General features: G+C 35.4%; 1 protein-coding gene across 5 annotated transcripts in view; it reads right to left on the reverse strand.

The window, feature by feature from the left end:
- tok (tolkin) overlaps positions 1-18,086 on the reverse strand; it is a 233,775-nt gene that overhangs the window by 114,606 nt on the left and 101,083 nt on the right. The gene's annotated exons all lie outside the window — the stretch shown is intronic.

Consider the following 18,086-nt stretch of genomic DNA (forward strand, 5'->3'; position numbering starts at 1 on the left):
GCCTCCTCTGATCTAGTGTAAGTTGTAGGTCATGATAATTTACGTGAATCATTAAAGATATCCATTTATGAATATAAAATGTGCTTAATTGTCTCGTTATGCGACTCTATTTGCTTCATATCCTTCCTTATTTGTCGCTAACCCCTTTTGCCACACATTTTAGTTATTCATACGCAACGTACCACCATCGATCTGACCAAATTAAATAGCTTAACTTTAAAAATAATAGCTGCGACTCATAATAGTTAATATTAAAAGCAAATGTCGACTTCAACTGAAGTGTAAATATTTCAATTTATTTCTAATGCAAATTCATTTAAAAGCAAATGTTATGTATATGTATATGTAAGCGTGACTGTATGTATGTATGCTTGTATAATTAAGTGGTAATTTTCAATAAATTTTTGCGCTCGTAAAGCCATTCAACCATTTATATGCATAATTGTGTGGATTTGAAGGTAAACATTAGTTATGCAGTTAGTTTAATTTTAATTGTCCCCATTGCATTTAATTGCTATTTCAATAAAACAGACATAAATACATACCACATATTTATATAAAATGTATTTGGTAGACATGTCAATGAAACAAGAACAAAAAAGGTATTGGGAAGAGGTCTAATGTTGATATCTGATTGGAAAGAAGAGCTAAACAATAAAACAGTAGTGATTTCAGTTTTCCTTGACCTCAAAAGAGCTTCTGAAACGGTGGATAGAGAGATATTAATAAAAAAAATACAGCGGATTAGCATAACTGATATTGAACTTAAATGGTTCCGCAACTATTTGAAGCAGAGAAAGCTGAAAACAGTTATAAATGCTGTAAAGTCTGATGAATTAGAGGTACCCATAGGGTTTCCTCAAGGCACAGTAGTGGTACCTATACTATTTCTTATATACATAAATGATATAGTCAATGCTATCGAAATTAGACTTTTTGCGGATGACGCATTAATTATGATCAGTGAAAATAATATTAATATTGCAATTCTAAATAGCTTGTATAAATGGTTGTGTGGTAATAGACTGAAACTAAATATTAATGCAACTAAATATCAATTTTTGTTGTTATATCGGCCTACTGATTTGTAAGATCGTGGGTTTGAATCGAGCTCAAGGCCTAACAATAATTATTTTTATCATTATTATTGTTATGATACATTTTTTATTAATTGAAAAAATTTTAAATTAGAATAGAAGAAAGAAAAAATTAAGACAACTGCCAAAGCTCGTTGTATAGATCCATTTCAGTTGTCTAAATTTTTCTTTCTTTTGTTATAATTTAAAATTTTTTCAATTAAGAAAAAATGTATCATAACAATAATAATGATACAAATAATAATTGTTAGGCCTTGAGCTCGATTCAAACCCACCATCTTAAAACTAAATATATGATAATAACAAGGAGGAATATCAATGAGGATGACACAGCCGAGCTAAAAATAAATGATGAAATCGTACAAAGAGTTAGCAGTATAAAATACTTAGGAATAATAATTGATAATAAACTCAAATTTGAAGATCATATAAATTATACAATGGAAAAAGTTGCTAATAAAATAGGAGTCATGAAGAGAACAACTAAATTCATTCAAAAAAAGTACAAAGAAATTTTATATAAATCAATTATAGAACCGCACTTCTTGTACTGCCTGTCCATTCTATTCATAATATCTAACAAAGAAGTAGACAAGCTCTAAAAGCTTCAAAATAGATGCATGAGATTTATTCTTCAGAAAGCTAGAGACACACGAACGGCAAGACTTTAGACTGGTTAAGTGTGAAACAAAAGATTTTTTTCCATGAAATTCATATTTAATATCAAACATGGAAATGTACCTGTGTATTTAAATAAAAATATAGCATTAGATGGGCAAACTCACAACATAAATACGAGGAACAAACATAATTTCAAATTGCCTATGGATATAAAAAGTTGCAACCAAATAACAGTCTTTAAAACAAAATTATGTGAATGTTGTAAAACCACAGCTATAATACACTGTGATATATTCCAATTTACGAATTACATAAGCTTCTGGCCGTAATACATAAATAAACAAATAAAAATGTTCATAAGTAGTTAATTGTACTAAATAAATACCCAGTGCATGCTTCAGGGCTGCTATATAAGTCTGATATATTTACTTGGTCAAGAAGCAAGCTGCATCTTAAACAGTATTTTATCTAACAGTTCTCCCTCTCCATCTTTTCCATTCCTTCTTTCTCTCTAACTACCTTCTCGTTCTCCCTCCCTCGCTCCATCTATCCATATCTTTCTATCTTCTTCTAACTCTTTCTCAGTTCCCATAAAATGAAATGCCGTACTCCACGATAACGGTTATGGTTTCAAATAAATTGAAAATATATGCAGATTCTGAATTGTAATCAACTTAAGTATTCAGTAGCACTAAACGCCAATTTCCAGACAACCTGATTTCTCTTATATTGCTGGTTATATTTCTACTAATATTTGGAAGTGACATGCTGGGGGGGGGGTCATTGTAGGATAAGTGTAATGTGTGGAAGTGGTGAAAGGAAAAGAAAGGTGGAAGACAACAACCAAAATCGAAACTGGACGGCCTGTTTATGGAAGTGTTATTGATAGCAACGGTTATTGGCGAGTTATCGCTATTCTTTACAAGCAATTTAGAATAGCGATATATTTTCAAAAAAGCAATTTATAACGTCTCCAACCCTTATCTAACAGTGGCGAATACTGTTTCTTTAGCAGGCGAGACTCTGACGACCAAGTTGCTCATGATGACCTAGACAATCAAGTTCCTCACGATGGTCATATTAAATCGTTCATAAGATGGTCAAGCTTGTGCTTTAGTGGTGCTCGTTACGGGAATGCACCGGAAATATAACTAGCAAAGAACCATAATTCGCAAACTGCCCTGCCTATACGACAAATTTGTAACTCATTCAACTTCATTGTTTTGCTTTAAACAAATGCATCTTTCAGAGCTATAATATGAACACGAACCTACAGCAAATTTTTTAAATTTAATACCACCGAATGAGATTGCTTCCTATTAAAACTTTGTATAAAATTTAGCATGGTTCGGCACGACCTTCGCGGCAAAATGGCGAATAGGAAAGTGGATTATGAATCAGATGTGTTGTATGAGCATCAAATTATAGCCGCCTGCTAATTGCCTTTACCAACTAATATGCTAAAAATTAGCCATTGAAATCGGTAACTAGCCCCTAAAATTTGCTTAGAATTCTGCATTCATCCAAGAAAATAGTTTTCCTTTTCGGCTTGACACATTATTAACAGCACCATCATAAACATGGCGGCCACCGTGGTGTGATGGTAGCGTGCTCCGCCTACCACACCGGATGCCCTGGGTTCAAACCCCGGGCAAAGCAACATCAAAATTTTAGAAATAAGGTTTTTCAATTAGAAGACAATTTTTCTAAGCGGAGTCGCCCCTCGGCAGTGTTTGGCAAGCACTCCGAGTGTATTTCTGCCATGAAAAGCTCTCAGTGAAAACTCATCTGCCTTGCAGATGCCGTTCGGAGTCGGCATAAAATCATGTAGGTCCCCTCCGGCCAATTTGTAGGGAAAATCAAGAGGAGCACGACGCAAATTGGAAGAGAAGCTCGGTCTCAGATCTCTTCGGAGGTTATCGCGCCTTACTTTTTTTTATTTTATCATAAACATAACTAGTTTTAATCATTATTCCTATTGGTCCTATCAATTATCAATGTAAAATTTTTCCCTTCTTTGTTTTTGGCTTCTTTCATACAAGTGATACTTTTCGTTTCCTTGGTTCATTACCACTCACCTAGTCTTTCTTTTTATGTATTATTGAACTCATATGAACCAAGCTAGGTGCTTGATTTTTCCATCGTGAACATGTATTGTTTTGGTCAGAGGCGAATTGAATTTTCGAAATTTTAAACTTTTTATTTTCTTCAATTGAGTAACTTCTTTGTTACCCACAATGCTGATATGCAAACAGTGACGTCCTTAAACCTATTTCAGGATCTATAAAACCGGCTCTTTGAACTGACGAAGGTAATCACAAACCGACGAAACGATAGATTTTTGAAAGTCACCATTACATTACCTCTTTTAACTGCTATTGCTGCCTTGATATCTCCCCGTCCTTAGGTGGCTTTTAGTTGTTAAATATACTAGCCGGACACATGCGCATCTTGCGCAATAAAATACAAAAGTCTCATATCAAATATCAACAGAAATCAGATGTTCTATCAATCAATCATCTATCAATAAATCTGACATGCGCTTGCGCTGCCATCTGTCGAATGTTGGCAACTGCCGGTAATGCAGTGTTAGTTATATTCAAATATTCACAATAGTACAAAAAATTTATTTGTGTGCTCACAATCGTTTATTTTTAACAAATTATTTTAATAAAATGCCCAAAGGTCGCTAATAGCACGAATCTCCATCTTTACAACCAATACTTTTTTTATAGATTTGGACCCCAAATAAGAGCGAAAAAGGGCCTGCACATAAAAACAGCAATCACAAGTAATATTGTGACGAATATTAGTGACACTAAGTGATACTCACATCACTAGTCTGATGCTAAGTAAATGAAGCCACAACAACAATAAAGCAGGCAGTCACTTGTATCTACATAAACGAATCAATTATTATGTCTACACATATGTACGTACACTAGGGCGGGTCGATTTAAAAATCGCTCATTCCTCTGTGAAAATCGTATTCTAGGGATCAAAATAAGAATCTTTGCCGAAGAAACCATACCTCTAAAACGAATTCTGATGTCCCCCCCTTTGGGTTGAACTTTTGGGTAGGGGCAATTTCAATTCTACCTGCTGTGTCTTGCGGTGGCTTAAAAAAAAAAACAACACAAGCAATTTTACGATCTGCAATTGTGTCACAGTGATACCTTCATTTTTTAAAACGGTTGAATAAAAACCCAATTTCTAATAATTAAATAACGCAAATTTCTAATAATTTTTTTTAATTTCTTTTCTATTACTAAGTTAAATTCATTTTTTCATTTACATATGTTCTGACTAAATAAATTTCTAAATAGAAAAATAAACTCCAAAAAGAAAAAACATAGGTATTTCAAAGTGGGATTTTTCAAAATTTGCCCATACGACCCAAAGGGGGGACATCAGAATTCGTTTTAGAGGTATGGTTTCTTCGGCAAAGTTTCTTATTTTGATCCCTAGAATATGATTTTCACAGAGCAATGGGCAATTTTTTTGCCTCCCCACGTCATACACGCAGCGGAGAAAAAACGCACAAACACATGCATATATCTTATCTGAGATGCGCAAGTACACTCACACATGCACGCGCATATGAGAGCTTTAAACGTAGTTATAGTTGGTAATTTTATAGCTGCTAACTAACTAGTAAATTTTAGAATAGAACCGGCTAGAAATATGTCAACGAGGAAACAAAACACTATAAAAGCAGCAACAGTTGAGGCACGAGAATCAGTTTGGTTTAAGCAAGCTATTGGTTGCAAAGTATAAGTGTTATTGGGAAGTACTTTAATACAGGCCATTTTTGCATTATTCAATATTGGAGTTATTTATTCAACAGTTTAGTGATTCGAACCTTAGTAGAAGATTTGAAATAAGCGGAATTGCAGTAAATTCATTACAATATATAGGATACTTATCAAGCATACCACAACATCTTATACACAAATTCATAAAGGTCCAAAATGAATCAGCTGTTAACCAGAAGTTAGATCTACCATGTGATTAAAGTCAAAAACTTGGGAATGTGTATGTAAGTGTATGTGTAATACCGGGCAAACACGGATGTCGAATTTGTTGTTTTACATACAATTTGCCACAAACAAGCTGATAATGTAGTATATGAGTATGTTAGCGCTGTTTATTTGTGTATGTATGTTTGTGTATACAAGAATATATAGATATGTGCTTAAGTACGTTATTTATTGTTGACTACGACTAATTCTGTTTCTATTGTAAAATTTTGTCGACATTATCGTCAATACAATGCCAAACAAGCCTTCGTTATTCGAAATAACCATGACCAACCACAATGACAATGACACATTAACAAAAATAACACAATCACAACCCAACAAACAATAGAGAAATAGTTTAAATAGATGTGGAACAACAGCCGTGTTGTCTTTTACACGTATATACGGAGGGCCAGATTAACAAGTAGGCAGAACAGGCAGTTGCCTGGGGCCCCCGATTTTAGGGGCCCCCAAAAATGAAAAATTCTTCTAAAATTTTCTTACAAACATAAAATTCTAGAGAGTGAGAGAGAAATATAATCTGAACTGAAAATAATTTTTACTCAAATAAATAAAACTCAATTGACCGCATTCAAAAGGCGACGACCGACGAACTAGACAGGGTTCCTAAAAAGGGCATTTCCTTCTCATTTGAAAAATTGCATTAGCGTGCAAAGAAGTGTATCGAAATGAAAGGAGACTATATTGAATAATAGAAAAGAATTATCTCAAAATGTACGCTGGTTGTTTTTATTTTGTAAAATTTCGGTTATTTTAGGAACAGAGGGTGTAGAGGCCTTCAGCTCTATTTTGACTGCTATGCGTTCAGTGAGTAAGTGATTGCAAAGTGAAAAAGCAGATTTGAAAACGTGTGCTTTTTTGTACGGATCGTTAGAAGAGAGTTTAGTTTCATTCCGTGAAAAGTTCAATCATTTCGAGAAAATAACAAAAAAAATTATTACCTGGTGTAGGTTACACAGAAATCTTAAAACGTACTCGTCGTAGAAAAAACCAACCTAATGACGAAAATGCTCCAGAAGTCCAGAAATAGTATTTTCGCCTCGCTGTGATTTTAGGATGGAAGTTTCAAAGAGATTTGCATTTCTTATCAACTTTTCTCTAAGTGATGGAGACCTCCACGAAGCTATAAATAACTTAGTTATTTTTTATTCTAGAGACTTGGAAGAATTTTTCATTAAAATGAAAGAATTCCAAAGTTACGTGAACTCCAGATACACTGATGCACGAAAAACTCATAGTCTTTGTATAAGATTCTAATAGAAGATCAATTAGCCGATGTATTTCCAAACACAGAAATAGCTCTTCGGATTTTTTTAACATTAATGATCACAAGTTGTTCTGATGAACGAGCCTTCTCGCAATTAAAACGAATCAAAGCTGCTGAAAGAGCTACAACGCGACAAGAGCGACTCGAGATATTAGGTATACTTTGCATTGACTCAGATTTATGGAACAAAATCGATAGTGATGATATAATAACATATTTAAAATGTAGATAGTAATTTTTTTGATATTATAACATTGGGGCAATAAATTTTTTAATAAGTTTGTATTTTTAATCGAAAAAAGAAGGGAACGGACGCAAAAAGGGCCCCGTTGAGGGTTAATGCGGCCCTGTATATACGTCTACGTTTGCGGGTAAAAAAACGCGTATCCTCACTTATAATGTTTAGGAGATCCATCTAGCGGCAATGGTTAAATAACTACATGTTCCACGGAAAAGCCAACAGAAGTGTGTGCATAGTGTATAACCTATAGCTGAGTGAATAGTGTACACACCATTTGTAGATGTAATACATAGAGGTGGTGTAGAGGTGAAACAGAGACACATATTTTAGTTGCATCTGAGTGTAATGCGTATCGAAATTGAGGAGTACTAATTTCTGCGCAGCAATTTCAGAAGAAGAGATAAAGTGTAACGCAGTTAGCAGTCCATATGAAGTTTAAGGGTATCTGTATATAGTTGTAAAAAAAAAACACAGCTAACATTAGTTTCGGATTTCAGTTGCAAATTCGTCCCACATTTGAAGAAAAATGTTTCTCACAGATTTATTAGTTGTTGTTTTTTTGCAAGCGAGCTTGAAAAAGCGCTTAAATAAGCTAAACAGTTTCATCATGGCGGAACCATACAGGTGGTGGAAGTTTATTAGCTAATTGGCACTTTTTTAGCTGCTTTGACATTTCTACTTCTGGCGCAGCACCTTTTTTACACTCAACCAGAGAATTGCAAAAACAAAACACAAATTCTATGCAATACGCTAATATACCTAGCATTTTATTTCCACTAGCTTGCAAAAAAACGGCTATTGATATATAGAAAAAGCTTTGCTCACTACTAGGTTGAACTGACCGTCCTGTAAGGACCACACATAAACTGAATGGGTCCATATTGTTTGACTTACTACTAACTATTCATGAAATGCAGTTACGTTTAAATTTTACAAGTAATCAATTGGTTGATGCAAGCGTAATTAGACACCCAATAAAGTAAGGTTAAGGGTACGATTAGGGTTTTTTGTTATCGCTGTGGTGCTGATTATGTCGTAATCGTGCAGTTCCCGTAATGCCTACTAGGGTAATAGTTCGGTTAAAGTTATGGATATATGAGTACTTGGCATTTATCTCTAAAATCGAATATCATAACTTCTTCGTACTAGCGACTTTTTCCAACTTGAGTTCGAGTTGAGAAACATTTGAAAAGAGTCAATTTAGTGCTTGTCATTGTATAGATAGATATGAAAATATGAAAGTTCTCAGTTTTAGATGTACTTTAAACGTTAGTTTAATAATTGAGAATAAGCTTAGTTTTAAAAATCTTGTCAAATTGGAATAAAAACAAATAAAGAAGGCTAAGTTCGGGTGTAACCGAACATTACATACTCAGCTGAGACCTTACATACGTTTAGGTAATATCGACCATATTGTAGACCAAGGAAAGATTTTCCTTCATTCTTTGTCAAATAACGGAAAATCGCCATGTAGGAAAATGAACCTAGGGTAACCCTGGAAAGTGTTTGTATGACATGGGTAATATGAGTATTTTAAAAGGGAGTGGGCCTTAGTTCTATAGGTGGATGCTTGTCGAGATATCGGCATAAAGGTGGACCAGGGGTGACTCTATAATGTGTTTGTACGATATGGGTATAAAATTAAAGGTATTAATGAGGGTTTTAAAAGGGAGTGGCCCTTAGTTCTGAAGGCGTTTACGAGATATCGACCAAAATGTGAACCAGGGTGACCCAGAAGATCATCTGTCGGGTACCGCTAATTTATTTATATATATAATACCACGAACAGTATTTCTGCCAAGATTTCAAGGGTTTTTTATTTCGCCCTGCAGAACTTTTTCATTTCATTCTACTTAATATGGTAGGTGTCACACCCATTTTACAAAATTTTTTCTAAAGTTATATTTTGCCTCAAAAAACCAATCCAATCACCATGCTTCATCCCTTTTTTCGTATTTGGTATAAAATTATGGCATTTTTTTTTTCATTTTTCGAAATTTTCGATATCGAAAAAGTGGGCATGGTCATAGTCGTATTTCGCCTATTTTTAATACCAAGATAAATTGATAAAAGATATATCGATTTTTGCTCAAGTTATCGTGTTAACTGCCGAGCGGAAGGACAGACGGTCGACTATGTATAAAAACTGGGCGTGCCTCCAACCGATTTCGCCCATTTTCACAGAAAACAGTTATCGTCATAGAAGCTATGTCCTTACCAAATTTCCCAAGGTTTGGTAAACTTTTGTTCGACTTATGGCATTAAAAGTATTCTAGACAAATTAAATAAAAAAGGGCGGAGCCACGCCCATTTTGAAATTATCTTTTATTTTTGTATTTAGTTGCACCATATCATTACTGGAGTTGAATGTTGACATAATTTACTTATATACTGTAAAGATATTTAATTTTTTGTTAAAATTTAACTTAAACATTTTTTTTTAAGTGGGCGTGTTCGTCATCCGATTTTGCTAATTTTTATTTAGAACACATATAGTAATTGGAGTAACGTTCCTGCCAAATTTCATCGTGATATCCTCAACGACTGCCAAATTACAGCTTGTCAAACTTTTAAATTACCTTCTTTTAAAAGTGGGCGGTGCCACGCCCATTGTCCAAAATTTTACTAGCTTACAATTTTGCGTCATAAGGTCAACCCACCTAGCAAGTTTTATCGCTTTATCCGTCTTTGGTAATGCATTATCGCACTTTTTCGTTTTTTCGAAATTTTCGATATCGAAAAAGTGGGCGTAGTTATAGTCCGATATTGTTCATTTTAAATAGCGATCTGAGATGAGTGCCTAAGAACTTACACACCAAATTTCATTACGATACCTCAAAATTTACTCAAGTTATCGTGTTAACGGACAGACGGACGGACGGCCGGACATGGCTAAATGAATTTCTCTTTTCGCCCACATCATTTTGCTATATAGAAGTCTATACCTATCTCGTTTAGTTTATGCCGTTATGCGAACAAAATTAATATACTCTGTGAGCTCTGCTCAGCTGAGTATAAACAAATGTTGATTGGTATATGTTTTTCGCTACATACATAAATGTACAACTACGTATTCATAATTGGTCGAGTATTATATTTGTAAACAATGCCTATACAAGCGTTTAGTAATGCCCACATGAAAATGCACTTCAATTTCGAGTAAAATATTGACATTATTATACGAGTAGTTATGTATGTATGTATGTATGAACATTAATAGACAACAGTAAATATCACTTTTATTCATTGTTTTGTTTTAAATTACTGTTGACGTATTTTAAATGAAATGTCAAATTTAACGAAAATTTATCACCATTCAATATTTGAGTTTCATAATCTTAAAAGTCACCGGGAATGAAAAAGCAACAATTGCGGTCACAGCACAGGCAAACATTGGATTAATTTTAATCAGCAGGTTAAAAAACTGTATTATTAATGAGTAGGGTTGTGCTTGTATCCAGATTTTACAGTTATTTTTTGTTACACGGCTATCCGACGGGACTCGTGCTAATATTCAATCGGCTTCCACATATTGATTAAAAGTTTGAATTAAAAAATTAATTGGCATTCCTACTTTGAATTGTAAAAGCCGTTCTTGTACTCTATCGATCTAAGCGTGAGCCTATACGCAGCGTGCCTTCATTCAGTTGTAACCGGTATTCAAATTCTTCCCGGCGGCAGTACAAAGTGGTCTAGACCTATGCTGCCATTATTGTTGATGTTGTCTTAACCGCTACAATACCTCATGAAGTATAAGGAAGTGTAAAGGGTATGGCAACCTCTGTCACTAGCTCCACTGCTTCGGGAACGTTTTTTTTTATCTATCGAGCCTTCTGGCATGTGCGTTTATGGTACCTCTTGGTAGGCATGCCTACCGTAGAAAATTCTGAGCCCTCCAACACACTCAAATTGATTATGCCCTCCCTCGGGTTGACTTTTGCTCTCACAGAGTGAAAGAAGAGTTGCAATACATAGGAAATCTGTTGCGTGATAGCCATGTAGCTTGATGGATCTTTTGACGTCAAACCGGGTACTGGACATTACCATGTTCGTTATTCGTTGTTATCGATTCGGCGTGATGTCATGGTTGAGACTGAAATTTCCACCTTATTTGCACAACCTGGTACTGAAACATGAATTTTATATTATTGCGGAAACCGAGTTCGTATGTGCGTTTTTGTTGTTGTTGTTGTAGCAATGTTTCGCCCCACCTAATAGCTGCGACCGATCACAAATTTTCATCAATATCCTCTAACGGGAGTCCAAGGAAACTTGCTGTTTCGACAGGGGTGGACCATAATGAAAGGGGTGTTAGAGGCGTTGGTTCCACATTACAATTAAAGAGATGGTTGATGTCATGTGGCGACACATTGCAAGCGGGGCATACATTTTGTATGTCGGTGTTGATTCTGGATATGTAAGAGTTTAACCTGTTACAGTATCCAGAACGAAGTTGAGCCAGAGTGACTCGCGTTTCCCTGGGGAGTATGCGTTTCTCTTCCGCAAGTTTTGGGTACTGTTCCCTAAGTACTGGATTCACCGGGAAATTCCCGGCATAAAGGTCCGAGGCCTGTTTGTGGAGTTCACCAAGGACCTGCTTGTGTTTTCTTGCTTCATACGACTGAGTTCTCAGGTGCCGTATTTCCTCAAAATGCTTACGGAGATGACTCCTTAAGTCCCTAGGCGGTGTTGACTCATCAATCAGATACCTGTTGGGATGCCCATGTTTTTGGGTATTCAACAGAAACTGTTTGGTTATCATCTCATTTCTCTCCCTAATGGGGAGTATTCTCGCCTAATTATGTAGATGGTGTTCTGGGGACATAAGAAGACAGCCCGTGGTGGTTCTGAGGGCAGTATTTTGGCAGGCCTGTAGCCTCTTCCAGTGGGTAGTTTTTAGGCTTGGCGACCATATAGGGGACGCGTGGCACGCAAACGTATGTACGTTCAAGATATTCTCTTCCAATGGCGCATTCACTCAAAATAAAGAAACATTAAAGAATTGGTGCTTTAAACATATCATGGCGATACATTTGTCCAAAGGCTAAACGACGGTATTTGAGGTACTTGGTTACGAATTCTCACTGCCACTACTGAATTTGCGCTTTTTTGTATATCCACTCTATTATTTGGCGCACGTTTGAAGGAACCGGAAATTTCAAATATGTCTTCAAAAAAAAAAAAAATGTCTTAATATCCGAGGCTCAAACGAAATTTTTATACTCAGCTGCGCAGAGCTCACAGAGTATGTTAACTTTGTTCACATAACGGTAATCCGTAACGGCATAAACTAATCGAGATAGATATAGAATTCTATATATCAAAATGATCTGGGCGAAAAAAGAAATTTATTTAGCCATGTCCGTCCGTCCGTCCGTCTATCTGTACACACGATAACTTGAGTAAATTTTGAGGTATCTCGATGAGATTTGGTATGTAGGTTCCTGGGCACTCATCTCAGATCGCTGTTTAAAATGAACGAAATCGGATTATAACCACGTCCACTTTTTCGATATCGAAAATTTCGAAAAACCGAAAAAGTGCGACAACCAAAGACGGATAAAGCGATGAAACTTGCTAGGTGGGTTGACCTTATGACGCAGAATACAAAACTAGTAAAATTTTGTACAATGGGCGTGGCACCGCCCACTTTTAAAAGAAGGTAATTTAAAAGTTTGGCAAGTTGTAATTTGGCAGTCGTTGAAGATATCACGATGAAATTTGGCAGGAAAGTTAATCCTATTACTATAGGTGAGTTAAATAAAAATTAGCAAAATCGGATGACGAACACGCCCACTTTAAAAAAAAATTTTTTTTAAGTCATATTTTAACAAAACATTTAATGTCTTTACAGTATATAAGTAAATTATGTAAACATTCAACTCCAGTAATAATATGGTGCAACAAAATGCGAAAATAAAAGAAAATTTCAAAATGGGCGTGGCTCCGCCCTTTGTCATTTAATTTGTCTAGAATACTAATTTACCAATCCTTGTGAAATTTGGTAGGGGCACAGATTCTATGACGATAACTGTTTTCTGTGAAAATGGGCGAAATCGGTTGAAGCCACGCCCAGTTTTTATACACAGTCGACCGTCTGTCCTTCCGTTCGGCCGTTAACACGATAACTTGAGCAAAAATCGATATATCTTTACTAGACTCAGTTCACGTACTTATCCGTACTCATTTTGTATTGGTATAAAAAATGGCCGAAATCCGACTATGACCACGCCCACTTTTTCGATATCAAAAATTACGAAAAATGAAAAAAATTCCATAATTCTATACCAAATACGAAAAAAGGGATGAAACATGGTAATTGGATTGGTTTATTGACGTAAAATATAACTTTAGAAAAAAACTTTGTAAAATGGGTGTGACACCTTCTATATTAAGTAGAATAAAATGAAAAGTTATGCAGGGCGAAATCAAAAACCCTTGGAATCTTGGCAGGAATACTGTTCGTGGTACTACATATATAAATAAATTAGCGGTACCCGAAAGATGATGATCTGGGTCACCCTGGTCCACATTTTGGTCGATATCTCGAAAACGCCTTCACAAATACAACTAAGGGCCACTCCCTTTTAAACCCCTCATTAATACCTTTAGTTTGATACCCATATCGTACAAACATATTCTAGAGTCAACCCTGGTCCACCTTTATGGCGATATCTCGAAAAGGCGTCGACCTATAGAACTAAGGCCCACTACCTTTTAAAATAATTATTAACGCCTTTCATTTGATTCCCATATCGTACAAGCACATTCTAGAATCACCCCTGGTCTACCTTTATGGCGATATCTCGAAAAGGCGTTGACCTATAGAACTAAGGCCCACTACCTTTTAAAATACTCATTAACGCCTTTGATTTGATTCCCATATCGTACAAGCACATTCTAGAGTCACCCTTGGTCCACCTTTATGGCGATATCCCGAAATGGCGACCACCTATAGAACTAAGGCCCACTCCCTCTTAAAATACTTTTTAATACCTTCCATTTGATACCCATGTTATACAAACACATTCCAGGGTTTCCCTAGGTTCATTTTCCTACATGGTGATTTTCCCTTATTTTGTCCTCAGAGCTCTCAGCTGAGTATGTAATGTTCGGTTACACCCGAACTTAGCCTTCCTTATTTGTTATTAGAGTGTTTTTTTATATAGCGGGGAATGCTGTTGCATTACACGATTTTATAACGACCCGCTTAATCCAGTGACATCCTCCAGCAAACAATAAAGCTCATTACGTCTTAGTGGTATCTCCAGGTTGTCGCCTTTTCATATAAGCTCATCTCCGAACTGATATTCAACGGAAACTCACAAACGACTGGAGTAGTGAGCTGCTTGAGCAGCATGCGTGGTACATGGCAGTACATAGGGTCAGACATTGTTTGTAGTTTTGTGGACCCCAACACGCTACTCAACTGTATTACGTGGTATGTCGAAAGCAAAGCCAAAACCGTACGACGTTCCACCGAAGAATTTACGGTTTGTTATCGAGAAGCCATGGGAATTTTATCAACAGGTGATGAGTGTGTAATCCATTTCTTTTCGATCGGTTTTTTATCGACGAGGTGTAGACGAATTAATGATTTGTTATTGGAGCGTTACACTTTTTTCGATAACAAATGTTACCGATGCACAATGCAAGTTATTATCGATGGGTTATCGATTTTTTATCCATGATTTATCGAAAAGCTTTCGATTAGTTATCGAAAAGTTACAAATTTGCTAACGGATTGTTACCGACGGCGTGTTATCGAGTTGTTATTCGCGATATATCGGGTTGTTATCAGTTTTTTATCGAAGTGTTGTCGACAACAACGTTTTCAACGGCTTATTGGTTTTTAATTAAAGAGATACCTGTAACATTTCAAAAAAGGTTCCTAACTGATCCCTTCTGAAACATCCTTTACAACTCTCAAAGAAGACCATTCAATAATGTCGATAACCTAAAAGAATACTCCGACACATTCAAAAGAATTTTGAATTCGCTGACTAATTGGGAGTAGGTAGGATCAGTATATCTTGGTTTATGAATGTAGGTCAAAATACAAAATAAATATCGGTAGAATAGTTCATCTGATCTCGTCCTTCCTTTCGTGTGACAAAATTTCCATAAAGTTTTGTAAGTCTACTAAATAAAATTATGCATTTATAGACTTATACAATGCCTTGGCTTTCTTAAGTAAGACCATCACGAAACTATCTATGGTAGACTTTTGCTTTAAACAAATTTGCCACTAACCAAAACTTGTTACTTTTTAAGTTCATTTAAAATACATATATACAAATATATTCACTTACATATGTGTCTGTATCTGAATTCACATTAAACCGTTATACTATCTTCACTTTAAAATATCACACCAGCTCATTATCTTCACTTTAGTTTTCATCACTTCATAGAATCTCAAAGCATATAAAAACATGTTGCTCCAACTGTGAACAACATCAAATGCTGAGATACATACAAACGTATTCATGGCAGTAGACAGACTTTTTCCAAAAGTGGGGCAAGATTTTGGATACATGTTGTGAAGAAAATAAAATTGTAAAAACAATGATCCTGGCTCCAAGTAAAAAGAGAAGTGAATACCAAGTACTCATGAGGTTTCGATGTGTAAGTATACAGGTGCTCCAGTTCCCCAAGGGTTTGAAGCTAAACCACGACAAAGCTAATTTTACCAGAAACAAACGACTGCGGCTCTTTGACAACATCCACTTCAGTTTCTTATCGGTAAAAACTGTTACCGACAAGTTATTGTTATATTATTAGCGAACTATTGTCGCCGAATCAACGACTTCTTATTGTTTTCTTATCGGCTTGCCATCGACGGGTTACAGATGTGTCATCGATTTTATACTGATGTTTTATCGGTGTCACAAGAAAACCGATAATTCATCGAAAGCAAATCGATGACTTTTCGATAACGTGCCAACAAATTACTAACACTTCGATAGAAAATCGACAGCTTTTGGATAGTAAATCGCTAGATTTTTGGTAAATAATCGACACCAAACCGTTAGCGTCTTCATAAATAATCGACAACGAATCGACAATTTTTCAATAACAAGTTGCTAGCTCGGTGATATTAAATTGGTAAAGTTCCTATAACAAGTCGATATTTTTTCAATAACTTGTCAATAAATATTATGTTTGGCTTTACTAGTCTGTAAATAATTAATTATTATATTAATTTGTTGTCTTCAAGACCGAGTTTATTTAAAAACAAGTATTGAAGGCTAAGTTCGGGTTCAACCGAACATTACATACTCAGCTGGAGTAATATCGACCAAATTGTAGACCAAGGGTGACCGTTTTTGGAACGATTTTCCTTCATTCTTTGTCAAATAAGGGAAAATCGCCATGTAGGAAAATCAATTTAGGGTAACTCTGGAATGTCTTTGTATGACATAGGTATCAATTTAAAGGTATCAATGAGCGTTTTAAAAGGGAGTGGCCCTTAGTTGTATATGTGAAGGCGTTTACGAGATATCGACCAAAATGTGAACCAGGGTGACCCAGAAGATTATCTGTCGGGTACCGCTAATTTATTTATATATGTAATACCACGAACAGTATTTCTGCCATGATTCCAAAGGCTTTTGATTTCGCCCTGCAGAACTTTTTCATTTTATTCTACTTAATATGGTAGGTGTCATACCCATTTTACAAGGCTTTTTCCAAAGTTATATTTTGCGTCATAAAAGCAATCCAATCGCAATGTCTCATTCCTTTTTTGTATTTGGTATAGAATTATGGCATTTTTTTCATTTTTCGAAATTTTCGATATCGAAAAAGTGGGCATGGTCATAGTCGGATTTCAGCCAGTTTTTATACCAGAATAAAGTGAGTCCAGATAAGTACGTGAATTAAGTTTAGTAAAGATATATCGATTTTTGCTCAGTTATCGTGATAACGGCCGAGCGGAAGGACAGACGGTAGACTGTGCACAAAAACTGGGCGTGGCTTCAACCGATTTCACCCATTTTTACAGAAAACAGTTATAGTCATAGGGCCTATGTCCTTACCAAATTTTACAAGGATTGATAAATTTTTGTTCGACTTATGGCATTGAAAGTATTCTAGACAAATTGAAATTTTCTTTTATTTTTGTATTTTGTTGCACCATATCATTACTGGAGTTGAATGTTGATATAATTTACGTATATACTGCAAAGATATTAAATTTTTTATTCAAATTTTATTTAAATTTTTTGTTTTTTTTTTAAGTGGGCGTGTTCGTTCTCCGATTTTGCCAATTTTTATTTGTAATACATATAGTAATAGGAGTAACGTTCCTGCCAAATTTCATCATGATATCTTCAACCACTGCACAATTACAGCTTAAAAACTTTTAAATTACATTATTTTAAAAGTTGGCGGTGCCACGTTGCCCAAAATTTTACTAATTTTCTATTCTGCATCATAAGGTCCACCCACCTACCAAGTTTCATCGCTTTATCCGCTTTTGGTAATCAATTATAGCACTTTTTCGGTTTTTCGAAATTTTCGATATCGAAAATATGTGCGTGGTTATGTCCGATTTCGTTCATTTTAAATAGCGGTCTGAGATGAGTGCCCCCCGGAAACTACACACCAGATTTCATTAAGATACCTCGAAATTTACTTAAAAAGGGCGGACATGCCTAAATGAATTTGTTTTTTTCGCCCAGATCATTTTGATATATAGAAGTATATATCTATCTCGATTAGTTGGATTAGATAACAAATTGGTAGCACATCGATAACAAATCGATAGTTTTTCGATAACAAATATATAGCGTTTTGATAAATAATCTACAACA

Source organism: Eurosta solidaginis, chromosome 1, assembly GCF_040869045.1.
Source record: "Eurosta solidaginis isolate ZX-2024a chromosome 1, ASM4086904v1, whole genome shotgun sequence".
NCBI classification, from domain to species: domain Eukaryota; kingdom Metazoa; phylum Arthropoda; class Insecta; order Diptera; family Tephritidae; genus Eurosta; species Eurosta solidaginis.